Source organism: Lepidochelys kempii, chromosome 3, assembly GCF_965140285.1.
Source record: "Lepidochelys kempii isolate rLepKem1 chromosome 3, rLepKem1.hap1, whole genome shotgun sequence".
NCBI classification, from domain to species: Eukaryota; Metazoa; Chordata; order Testudines; family Cheloniidae; genus Lepidochelys; species Lepidochelys kempii.
The window spans coordinates 85,518,053-85,530,208 of NC_136382.1; the positions used below are offsets into that span (position 1 = coordinate 85,518,053).

General features: G+C 46.8%; 1 protein-coding gene across 1 annotated transcript in view; it reads right to left on the bottom strand.

The window, feature by feature from the left end:
* WASF1 (WASP family member 1) overlaps positions 1-12,156 on the bottom strand; it is a 173,379-nt gene that overhangs the window by 138,295 nt on the left and 22,928 nt on the right. The window contains 1 exon segment of the mRNA XM_073337020.2: positions 5,457-5,832. The gene's annotated coding sequence lies outside the window, so the exon portion shown is untranslated.

Sequence of the window (12,156 nt, forward strand, 5' to 3'; positions counted from 1 at the left end):
TGGAGGGGACAATATACTGGCACTCATTGCGTTTGGCAATGGGTGGCAGAGATGCTGGCGTCTGCCATAGAGTTTTGGTGGTGTCCACCACCGTCATTATGAGGGCCCGTGAGGGCCCCGAGGGTGCTAGGATGTCCACCATGGGATCCGTGTCCTCAACCACCTCCTTGGCCTTGATGCCCAAGCCTTGGACAGCCCTGCGGAGCAACTGCTGTAAAACTCTGTTGTCCTCTAACGCAGGGGCTACGGATGTCCCCACCGACGCTTCGTCCAGCGACGAAGAGGAGGAAGCGTGTGCTGGTGAAAGAAGCTCCGTGCTGCCTGCTCTGGACGGGTCACGTGACTCCCGGAGCAGCGTTGGAGGGGGTGCAGATGACAGTGCTGGGGCCATAGGCGTCATAGCCAGCATCGGCGTCAGTCTCACAGGAGGGAAATGCATCGGCACGCTCACAGGAGCCACTGGGGTCGGGGGGGGGGGGGGGCCCGGTGCCGACATCGGCTCCTGGGCCATAGGTGCCTGCATGGAGGTCGACATCAACAACGGTGCAGGTGTGGGAGATGGGTGTGAAGACATCGTGAAGGCTGGTGCCAAAGTCGGAGCTGAGCACGGTGCCGGAGTCAACAACGATGCCGGAGGAAAAAGCGTCGGGACCGTAGGTGCCGGGGGCGGATGCACAGCGGAAGGCGATACATAAGTGGTGGAGGCGACTGAAGACGTCGCTGAACGTGGGCCCTGGGTTCCTCTCTGGCCCTGGTGATAAGCCCAGGGAGTCCAGAAGGGCCACTGAGGTGGGTTCTGCCACTGCAAAGGCCACACCTGATGTTCCCTTCTGTCTCTGCCCGACCTCGCTCTACGGCTTCTGCTCCTACTTGAGCGATAGGAGTCAGGCTCTGACTCAGGTCTCAGACACTGACGACCACAGAGGAGCTGGGTGTCTCAAACAGCGAGAGCTCGGGGAGTGGGAAGGCGCTCTGTCAGAGTGTGTAGGTACCAATGGACAAGGCGAAGGGGAGTGCCTTGACATCATAGCTGGCTTTCCCTTGGAATGCACTGGAGCATGGGGCTGCGTCAGCGCTGAGAATTCTTCCCTGGCAGACGAGAATGGTGCCATCAGATGGAGAAGATCTCTGACAGCTTGGTACGCTTGCGGCATGGACGGGAGCTGCAGCTGCTGTGTAGGTGCCAGAGGTCAAGATGGGGCCGGACTCAATTACCTCATGTGGGCAGGAGTCAAGACAGCCCCGGAAGGAGATGCTGAGGAGTGGCCCGCCTGGGGTCGGACTTCTTGAGGCTTAGTCAGAGAACGGTCATCTGGCTTTTTCTTCTTTTGAGGCACTGGCGAATGGGAGCGGTGCCTAGTATCAGAAGGGCCCCATGAGGAGCCATGGTGGTGCTGAGTGTCCTTGGAGGAGTCCTTCCTTGGCACTGAAGTCGCCGACAGCGTCGGAGCGCTCAGCATCGAGGACAACGCCATCAGGGTCGGATCTCTCGAACCCGGGTCGGAGTGGGGGCACAAGGCTGCCTCCATGAGGATCACCTTCAGCTGCTGTTCCCGTTCTTTAAGTGTTCTCGGGCAGAACTCGCAGCAGATCTTGCAACGATCTTTCTGATGAGTCTCCCCCAGGCACTGAAGAAACGACAAGTGCGGATCACTCTTAAGCATGTGCTTGGTGCAAGCCACGCAGTTCTTAAATCCCGGGGACCACAGCAAGCCACGGCACCTGGGCCAGAGTGGGGCAGGAGGGAACCCCAACTACCATACTATACTAAACTTTAAACTGATACAACTAACTATATACACCGAATAACGAAGAGACTTGCTGAGCAAGAGCCAAGGGAAATTCCAGCCACCGTCACTGGCAGTAAGGAACTGAAGGGATGGCGGGTTGGCAGGACTATATATTAGGCACCATAAGGGTGCAACTCCCAGGGGCGCCCAGGCTGACCTGACGGATGCTGCTAAGGGAAAAATCTTCCAGCCATCATGCACGTGCGTACGCACACACCTGATTGGTATTGACATGAACAAGCACTCGAAGAACTGTTGCACTGTGTTCTCGCTGATAATCCACCCTGACTCCAGCAAGTTATTTTGCATCCTCCTCCCTAGTGAACAGCTCCAGTACTAGCACCTCTGTTGCTCACAGCTTTGCCAAGATGTAGCAATGTGAAACTGACCTGGTTCATATCAATATCACTGCTGCCCAGGGTTCTGAACAACAGTACAGAAAACTTACAAGACTCTAGTCAGCTTTCACTAGAACAGCTTGAGAAAGCTATGAGCAGCAAGAAAAGCAGACTGTCTGCAAATTTAAAAGACAGCATCGTGCATCAGCTTATATTCTTCATAACCATAAAAGGGCCAAAAACTCAAGTTTAAAAATATTTAAAGCTCAGATTCTGCAGAAGTTAGTGCACTCATCTGGGAACTATTCCTACCCATCACAGGTAAGAGGGTTTTTAAAGTTCTCGGCATTTTAATAAAAATAAACTGCAACAACAAAGGTACAAATTTCTCCTTCAGAACTATGGACCTTATCCTGAAGGTAATAGTAATTCTGCCACTAACTTCAATATGAGCATGGTCAGAACGTTTGTGCAGTACATGCCAAGTTTAAGTTTAGAAAACCATTTCAAATTTCCAGCATACCTTAAAAAACATTTAAAAATTTCTCTCCTAAATAGATTTTTTGCAATTTACCCCAGAATATTTGTTTGCCCAATCAAACATGAAGAATTTTATTCTAAAAAGTTAAGTGATTGAGAATAGGAGTTTCGAATCTATATGGCAAGTTTATATATCTTCTTTACATATCTTCTAAGGTTCTACAAGTTGTTTTAATCTTTACCATTACACATATTAATAAATGTTTTTGAATGCATTAATTTTATATTTTTGTACATTAATGTTCAGAACATGTCTCTACCCTCAACCCTATGTTTCTAGCCCCTAATTTAAAACATGCACTTTATAACTTCTTGTACTATCTACAACTTCCAAGTAGTGTTGTTTCCAAAACATTTATTATTTAATATAATCTCTCTGCTGGCTTATATGAATTTTTATATAATAAATTATTATTTATAAAAACAACACAATAGTACATAGTTTATTTTACTAGCACTCCTAAGGAAACTATTTAAAACTAAATTATTTAAAACATGGCTAGACTTGTTATTGTCCTAATATGTTTAAGGAGATCTCTGCAGGAAAAAACATTAGAGCTCCCAATTTTTAACAATAGTAAGTGAAATAATATTTTTATTATAACTTTTCCATACAAAATGCTTAACCTACAATTAAGATAGTCTGGAGTTTTAAATGGTCTGTTGTCCCAAATGGTCTGTTGACAATGTTGAAGTTTGATCATTTACTTCCGCCAAAAGAGACTGCAACTGGAATATTCCTTGCTTGCCCAGGCTTTTATATGAAACAGTTTAATATACAGACATCAACAGTTCAGAACAAAACCTACATCATTACTCCACTTTAACAGCACCCAAAAAACTTACCTCTACTCCTCCAAAGATGGGAAGACATGAGAATTATCTGTAAGTAATTTTTCATTTGTTCTTGACTCCTTTTCTCCCATCCTACATGAAAGACTATACAGGACAGTTGGAAGTACAGCTCCTCTACCAGAAGCAAGGAGGCAAAAGATCTGTGAACAAGACTTCCTCCACATAAACCCCAGTCTGTTCCTTTACCTTCCAGTTAGACATTTCTATAGCAGGAAAGGTTTAGAAGGAAAGAAATAGCACACTTCCTTAGTGGAGAGGAGGGTAGAATGTGGGGTGAAAGTAAGATGACAAATGAAATTACTAGCAAGTAATTTTCAATTGCTATATGTCCCCCTTCTTCTACTACAAGACAGATAGCTGAATGTAAATAAGCAGCACCTGAAGCTGAGAATTTACATACCTTACTGTGCTGTCTGCAGTACGTTCTATCCAACAGTGCAGACAGCAATCCAGCTGATAAGTGTTTTATAAATATGATGAACTGAGTATGCACCTTATATTCCTCAACTCTTTCTCCCCAGGAAGTAGAGTTACTTTTAGAAAAACATCTCCTGATACTCAGGGATGATGTTAAACTGTTCATATATTAGGCAGATAAAGCTTTAAGCCATCTAGAATTGGTAGCCTTAGCCATTCCCTTTCCTTTATGGCATCCCTCAAAGAGCCACGATGATTTGTCTGTCTTCTCTGAACTATTGACAATGACATAGTAAAACTTCAGAACCTGTTTAATGTCCAGTGAATGCAGCTTTCTGTCATAAGAAATAAAAGGACTGCATAGATAGTTGAGGAATGAATTGAGGATGCTGACCTCAAATCCCTTCTTAAACCCTATCAGTAAAAAGCGCACAATGTTCTGTAGGGAACAGGAATAACTTTGATATTTCACACCATAATCTATTTAAGTAAAGATGCCCTAAAGATGCCTTAAATAAGTGAATATGTTAAAATTATGGAAGCTTTTCTGTTCTTACAAATCCAAACAGCCACACTACTGCTATAGAGATTTCTCAGTCTAGGAAATGGTTACTCTTAATTTTCTATATGTTAACTTGTGGGTTTTGGCAGTGCAACACCAGACTCTTGGAAAGGAGATCAAGAATTCAGGGAAGAGAACAAGGTAGAGCCACCAACAATATTATCACCATCGCCCTGACCAAAACTTCCTTATTGCCCACAAAGGTAGAAGATTAAGGAAGAAAAAGAGTAGACCAGTGCCTTCCTCCAAAGTCTCAAGTTCATCTGGGTTCAGTATTCCAGTGAAAAAATCAGGGCACTTGAGAGACCTGTCTATGGCAAACCAGCCTATTGTGGAGCTGTCACATTTATCACATCTTGAGAAGAAAATGGGTTTGGACTCCTGACCCACTAGAGCCAGCTACTCATGACTGAGTAAGATAAGAAAGGCTGCCCATAGGGATAAAAGGCAGGACATCACCATAAGCTTCAGAAAAACAGCTGGGGAGGGATAGCTCAGTGGTTTGAGCATTGGCCTGCTAAACCCAGGGTTGTCAGTTCAATCCTTGAGGGGGCCATTTAGGGATCTGGGGCAAAAATTGGGGATTGGCCCTGCTTTGAGCAGGGGGTTGGACTAGATGATCTCCTGAGGTCCCTTCCAACCCTGATATTCTATGATTTAGGTGCAGTCCTGGCTATTCACTTTGGTACCTGATGACCTGTTGCTACATCTAATGAGCATATGACACCTGAGAATTAGAGATTTCCACAGCTGGAGGATTAAAGGAATTGATGATACTGATGTTTAACTTCCATTCCTCTGGGGTCCAAAGAAGACCCTGGTGGGCTCCCCAATCCATGAGGCTTGCATCCATAATGCACATACAGGTTTGGAGGGGAAGCTACCTCTGGGAATGCCAAGTACCTGTGTGCAAACTGGGAAAGAATGAGAAAAACCTGTGAAAATGAGACTTACAGTTATCCCAGAGATATGGAGAAGGGAATCACATTGGTCTGTACTGAGCTGGGATGCAGGCAGGGAGGATCCAAGAGAAGAGTCTCTGCTGTCTTCAGGCAGGACAGGAATTTGAAAGGTTTCTGACTAGGCAAGAAATCCCATAGGCCTGATAGAGGGGGAATGTTGTCTGGATTCTCAATATCAAAATTGAAGAGAATGGCTCTGGAACTGGATTCCTCGGTTTCTCCCCCTCATGACAGCACCCCTCTCGGTAGGGGGCTCAGGTAGTTTTGGAAACTCTGCTTCCAGCTTCTCCCTCTGCTCGGGATTCCCCGATTTGGCTGCACTGGTGGGAGGTATGAGGTCCTTTATTTCTCCATCTTCTTTAAATAGCCTAGGATAAAAAAAAAAAGGGAGAGTAGAGGAAGAAGAGGCAAACAGGGGGGACCAAGAGGCAAAAGAACTGGAAGGAAAGGAACAGACTGGATCCTGTAAGGAGGAAGTCTCAGTTCTTCTGCTTTCTTGCTTCATGTTGGGTGGAGCCATAATGCCAAGTGTTCCTGGGTATCTCTTGTAGCATGAGTGAAGGAAGAGGAGATAAAAATATAAAGTTATTCACTGTACTAAGATTACTACAGATCTGAATTTATATCCTGAGTGATACCAGTCAGCTCTGTGTTCTTGGGGAACCAGGGCACAGTATCCAGCCTGTCTGACTCATGAAAGACACCCCCCTACCAACCTCTGCTTAAACCAAAACCCATCAGAGAAAAAAACTTGCAGAGAGCAGTGAAGGGCGTTGGGAGACACACCTAGGCCCCTCCCGATAAGAGTGACAAGATTAAGACATCTCCATTAGCATACAGAATGAAGAACAGAGACAACTCCCCTAGTCTCATCTGAATGAGAGATGGAACAGAGATTAGCATAAAGAATGAAGAACAGAGAACTACACTGAACTCTGGGACCAGAAAAGGAGGGGCGCATTGCATCATGGGAATGTCTGCTCCAGATGTTACTGAATCTATGCCTGCACACACCCAGCTCAGCAATTATCAGACCAATGCTAGTAATAAATCCTTGATATCCAAAATACTGAAGCAGCCTAGTTGCATTGTGAGCTCCCTAGAAGAAAACACCACTCATAGCCAAGACTGATCAGCTCCTATTGTCTAGCCTAAAAAAACCACTTGAGTCATCAGTTTACCCATAAATAAATCTAGTGGTCTCCCTTGAACCATTGTATTTCCTCTACAAAACCCCTACCTATGCCCAAGTAAGTGTTCTGATGCATAAATCCAAACTCTACATCAGTTCCACTGGGACTCCATGTCCTGACTGATCGTGCTGGGGGCTCTGCCTGTCTCCTGCACTCAGGACCCTGAGCTACCACCATCACCTGGGAACGCTAACCAGGGAGTGGTGAGATCCTTCCCCCCCCCCCCCATTTCTCTTTTTCCTTTCTACCTCAGGTATTAACCTTTAATAATGTTGGTTTAGGATCTCCTTGTGTAGTTATCACTATTATTCAATAAACAACTTTTATGGTTAAGCTGGTTGCTTCTCTCTCTCTCTCTCTCTCTGAACTTTACTCTTTTGCGTTTTTAGCTTCCCCCATTTACTCTGCAACAACACTTCTTTTACCTAAGCTAAAGATCCCTGTAGTGCCCAAAAATACTGTGGGGTTTGCTCATCAAGTGGGTTATCATCAGTACAATTGTGACGTGAAAATGGGAGAGAGACGTGTTAAATCTGTGGCACATGGGGGGGGGCAGCTGAAAGTGCTGCTCAGCACAGCCTATTGAGACCAGGGGCACATAAGGGTGACAGCTTGAAGGTGCTGCTTAACCCAGCCCATTGAGTACAGGGACATATAAGGGGATCAGCTTGAGAGTGCTGATTGACCTGGTCCGCTCAGACTTGCTCTGTTAGTGTGTGCGCGTGCATGCTCTTATCTAGTTCTAGGTACTGCAGGATAGCTCCATTGGGAGGGGACTTGCAGAAGGAAGGAGTAGAGCTCCATATGAACACACAAGTGACATGAAGAAAAGGAGGACTTGTGGCACCTTAGAGACTAACCAATTTATTTGAGCATAAGCTTTCGTGAGCTACAGCTCACTTCATCGGATGTAGCTCACGAAAGCTTATGCTCAAATAAATTGGTTAGTCTCTAAGGTGCCACAAGTACTCCTTTTCTTTTTGCGAATACAGACTAACAGGGCTGCTACTCTGAAACAAGTGACATAAGCAGTACATTAATAGAATTACAGGAACATTCCCCCTCCCCCCCAGAAGAGTAACCCTAATAAATGAGCGTACCCCAAAGTAACGGGCATATCTGGTAACATGAGATAATGCCAACCTGTAGACTATTACCATTTAAAAACAAAAACACCCACCACTATGAGTAACAGCATACACTATACTAGAATACACCACTACACTAGAATAAAAGACCCAGGGCAGTACAGTTGCAGCTGCTCTGGGTCAGCTGGTTTGTGCTGATTTGTGGGTCAGCCCGCACTCCAGCCTGCGCCTGAATATCTACACAGCAATTTTACAGTCCCACAAGCCCAAGTCAGCTGACTTGGGCCAACTTTGTGTGTTTAATTGCTGTGTAGATATACTCTATGTCTCTGCACTAACTCACGATATACAGTCAAGGGGCAACATTAAGGTGAAAAAAGGTCCATTAATAGTGCTAATTTAATTAAAAATAATTTTCAAACCCTGGTACGCTCTTCATCATGCTTGGTGTCTGCTCTTTGCCATTCACTAGCTTAGACAATACAGTTAGACTACTCAGTTTCACTTTGGTTTCTACTCGCTTTCATGGCCTGTTTCCTGTGCACTAGCACCAGGCTGGTTTTCTTCGGTTTCAGAGAGGGGAAGGTTTAGATTAAAAAATAAAATGTTAAGGATGTTTTAAAAAGACATTTTACTAGAACATTGCTATTCATGTCAGGTTTTGCTTAAAAAAAAAAACCAACAACTTTCTTTTTAAAATAAAATCTAAGTGTAAAGTGTAATACCATGCTGACCCCCTGCAAAAGATACGCATCTGAAATTCGTAGCAAACTTACAAAGAAGGATCACCTTTGCAAATTACATAGGTGAGCAGAAGAACATGGGGAAGTTCTTGTTCAGTTTCTGCTGCTGGCCAAGAAGTTCTGAAAAAATAATTAAGATTTTTGATATACTTAAATAAATATGCTCAAGTGAACAAACTATTGTAAAAAGAAAAGGAGTACTTGTGGCACCTTAGAGACTAACCAATTTATTTGAGCATGAGCTTTCGTGAGCTACAGCTCACTTCATCGGATGCATACCGTGGAAACTGCAGCAGACTTTATATACACACAGAGAATATGAAACAATACCTCCTCCCACCCCACTGTCCTGCTGGTAATAGCTTATCTAAAGTGATTAAGTTGGGCCATTTCCAGCACAAATCCAGGTTTTCTCACCCTCCACCCCCCACACAAATTCACTCTCCTGCTGGTGATAGCCCATCCAAAGTGACAACTCTCTACACAATGTGCATGATAATCAAGTTGGGCCATTTCCTGCACAAATCCAGGTTCTCTCACCCCCTCACCCCCCTCCCAAAAACCACACACACAAACTCACTATCCTGCTGGTAATAGCTCATCCAAAATGACCACTCTCCCTACAATGTGCATGATAAGCTGTAGCTCACGAAAGCTCATGCTCAAATAAATTGGTTAGTCTCTAAGGTGCCACAAGTACTCCTTTTCTTTTTGCGAATACAGACTAACACGGCTGTTACTCTGAAAACTATTGTAAGAAAGCAATTCAGAAAAGCTACAGTCAGTATATTATTACTATGCAGAGCACTTGCAGCACTTACATTTCCACAGCTCCTTGCACTGGCTTCTGAATATCAGTATCAGTTTCTCCCTCCCAGGAGAGTAACCCAACCCCTTTTTGAGACGGAGTCTAACTAGGCTCTACTGCACCAGACTGAGTGCCTTCTTAAAGTGAGGAACTCCATCATCATCAGGAGTTCAAACCCCGCAAATCACTTGTCACCATCTAGTAGGTGGACCTCCTCCAATGGTCAACTCTGGAGCAGGGAACAGAAAGACTATAGTAACCCATGGAGGCATCACAAACTGACATGTACACCTTGCACGTATAGAACGCTGAAAGTCCTCTTTGAAAGAAGTTGTGCGGCAGTTCATGTAACTTGCAATGTGGTCTAATGGATCAGGTATAAGACTGGGAGTCAGAAGGGCAGCAAAACTTGTAGTTGGCTTCTGAATGAAATGGAAAAAACTCACTTGTTTTATCTAGCTTGCCTAATGTTAGAGAGAACAAAAAACAGCTAATGGAGGAAGAAGAGGAGGAGAGAGAGGGAGAAACATCATTATGATTAGATATTACAGTCCTGGTCTACACTACAAAGGAAGGTCGCCACAAGCTACCTTGCATCAACCTACTTGTGCATGTGTTGACACTTAAATTTGTCTCCCACCCATGTAAGTACTCCAGTAACTTCAACTCCCTTAGTGGCACTGAGCCACAGCCAGTGTATGGATGTTGACACAATGCAAGTATAGACGCTGGGTTACCTATGCAAACCCTAAGAACTCCTTCAGCAGCTGTCTCACAGTACCCAACACAAACTGCTCCGGTCACAACTGTCAACTCCAGTATCCAGGAGTCACATAGATGGGAAGCTGCCCCCACCCTTTAAAACCCAGCAAATTTTTGAAATACCTTTTCCTGGTTGTCCCGCTTGGCGAGCACACCTCTATCTGCTTTCCATTGTTGTGTGCAACTTCCCAGCTGATCATGCCACCTGTGTGCTACAGACACACTGCAGCCTGAAGTAGGCAGGAGATATAGGAACTCTATACAGAAGAGATTGTAGCAGCACAGCTCCAAACCAGCCGTAGAAATGTCAACATCTACAAGCAGATTGCTCAGGGAATGCAGGAAAATGGGTATGACAGGGACCTGTAACATGCCATGTGAAAGCCAAGGAATTGTGGCAGGCATACCAAAAGGCCAGGGAGGCCAACAATGGATCCAGTGCTGAGCCACAGACTTGCTGCTTTTACAAAGAGTTGCATGCCATGCTTGGTGGAAACCCCGTCACCATCCTGCAGACCACCATGGATACCTCCAGAGAGTAGGGTTGCCAACTTTCTAATTGCAGAAAACTGAACACCCTTGCCCTGCCCCTTCCCCGAGGCCCCCCCCGCCCCGCCCCCCGCTCCCTCCATCCCCGCTCTCCTGCTCACTCGCTCATTTTCACCGGGCTGGGGTTGGGGTGCAGGAAGGGGTGAGGGCTCCAGATGGGAGTGCGGGCTCTGGGGTGGGGCTGGGGATGAGGGGTTTGGGGTGTAGGAGGGGGCTCCGGGTGGGACCAATAGGGTGGGACCAAGAGGTTTGGAGTGTGGGAGGAGGCTTTGGCCTGAGGCAGGGGGTTGGGGAGTAGGAGGACTGTACTGGCTCTGGGGTGAGGGTGTGGGCTCTGGGGTGGGGTCAGAAATGAGGGGTTCAGGGTGCAGGAGGGGGCTCTGGGATAGGGCAGGGAGTTGGGGTATGGGAGGAGGTGAGGGCTCCAGCTGGGGTGCGGGCTGGGGATTAGAGGTTTGGATTGCAGGAGGGGGCTCCAGGATGGGACCAAGGGATTCGGAATGTGGGAGGAGGCTCCGGGCTGGGGCAGGGGGTTGAGGCGCCAGCTCTGGGCGGCGCGGACATCAAGCTGTTCCTGCGAAGCAGAGACACGTCCCTCCGGCTCCTAGGCGCAGGCACAGCCAGGGGGCTCTGTGCACTGCCCCAGCCCACAGGCACCGCCCCCACAGCTCCCATTAGCCACAGTTCCTGGGCCAATAGGAGCGGCAGAGCCAGCACTCCCGGTGGCGCCTGCAGGCAGGGGCAGCGCACAGAGCCTCCCTGGCCACTCCTCCGCCTAGGAGTCAAACATGCCGGCCGCTTCCCAGGAGCCATGCAGAGCCAGGCAGGGAGCCTGCCAGTCCCACTGCACCAGCAACCAGACTTTTAACAGCCCAGGCAGCGGTGCTGACCAGAGCCGCCAGGGTCCCTTGTCGACCAACTGTTCAATCCTACCAGGGAGCAGGAGTCACAAGTACCTACCATGAACAGTGAGAAGGAGGTGAATGAGGAGGAGGAAGAGGAGGTGGGACATGTGATGGGGGGGAGGGTGTCCAGCTAGGCCTTAAGCCAGGACCTGTTTTTGACTCCACCACAATCCAGTCAGTCCCTGTGGTTGAGCACAAGCGAGCCCAAAGCAGGGGAAGGAACCTCGGGTAAGCGTGTAAATAAAATTTCCCTTTATGGTGATGTCACCTCCAACTTAAGAGGACATAGCTATTCAATCTTCATTAATTTACTCATCCTACAAGAGGTAGAGTTATTTGCTTTTCAATCCTCTCCAGAGCTAGGCAGAGGGGGTCATGAGGAGCAGCTCATGTACACAGGGTTGTCCCTTCAATCCTCCGGAGAGCTCAATGAAACTTCCATGGATGTACACTGCAATCTTCTCCACAAGGTTTCTAGGGATGGCAACCTTATTTCTTCCTCCGTGGTAGGACACTTTCTCATGACATTCGGCGATAAATTTGGCAGGCACCATTTCCATAAACAGGGTAGTGGCATACGGGCCCTGGAGGCTTCAGGATGCCGGTAGCAGCTGTGCTCTCTGGGCCTTTGGTACCCTCAGGAG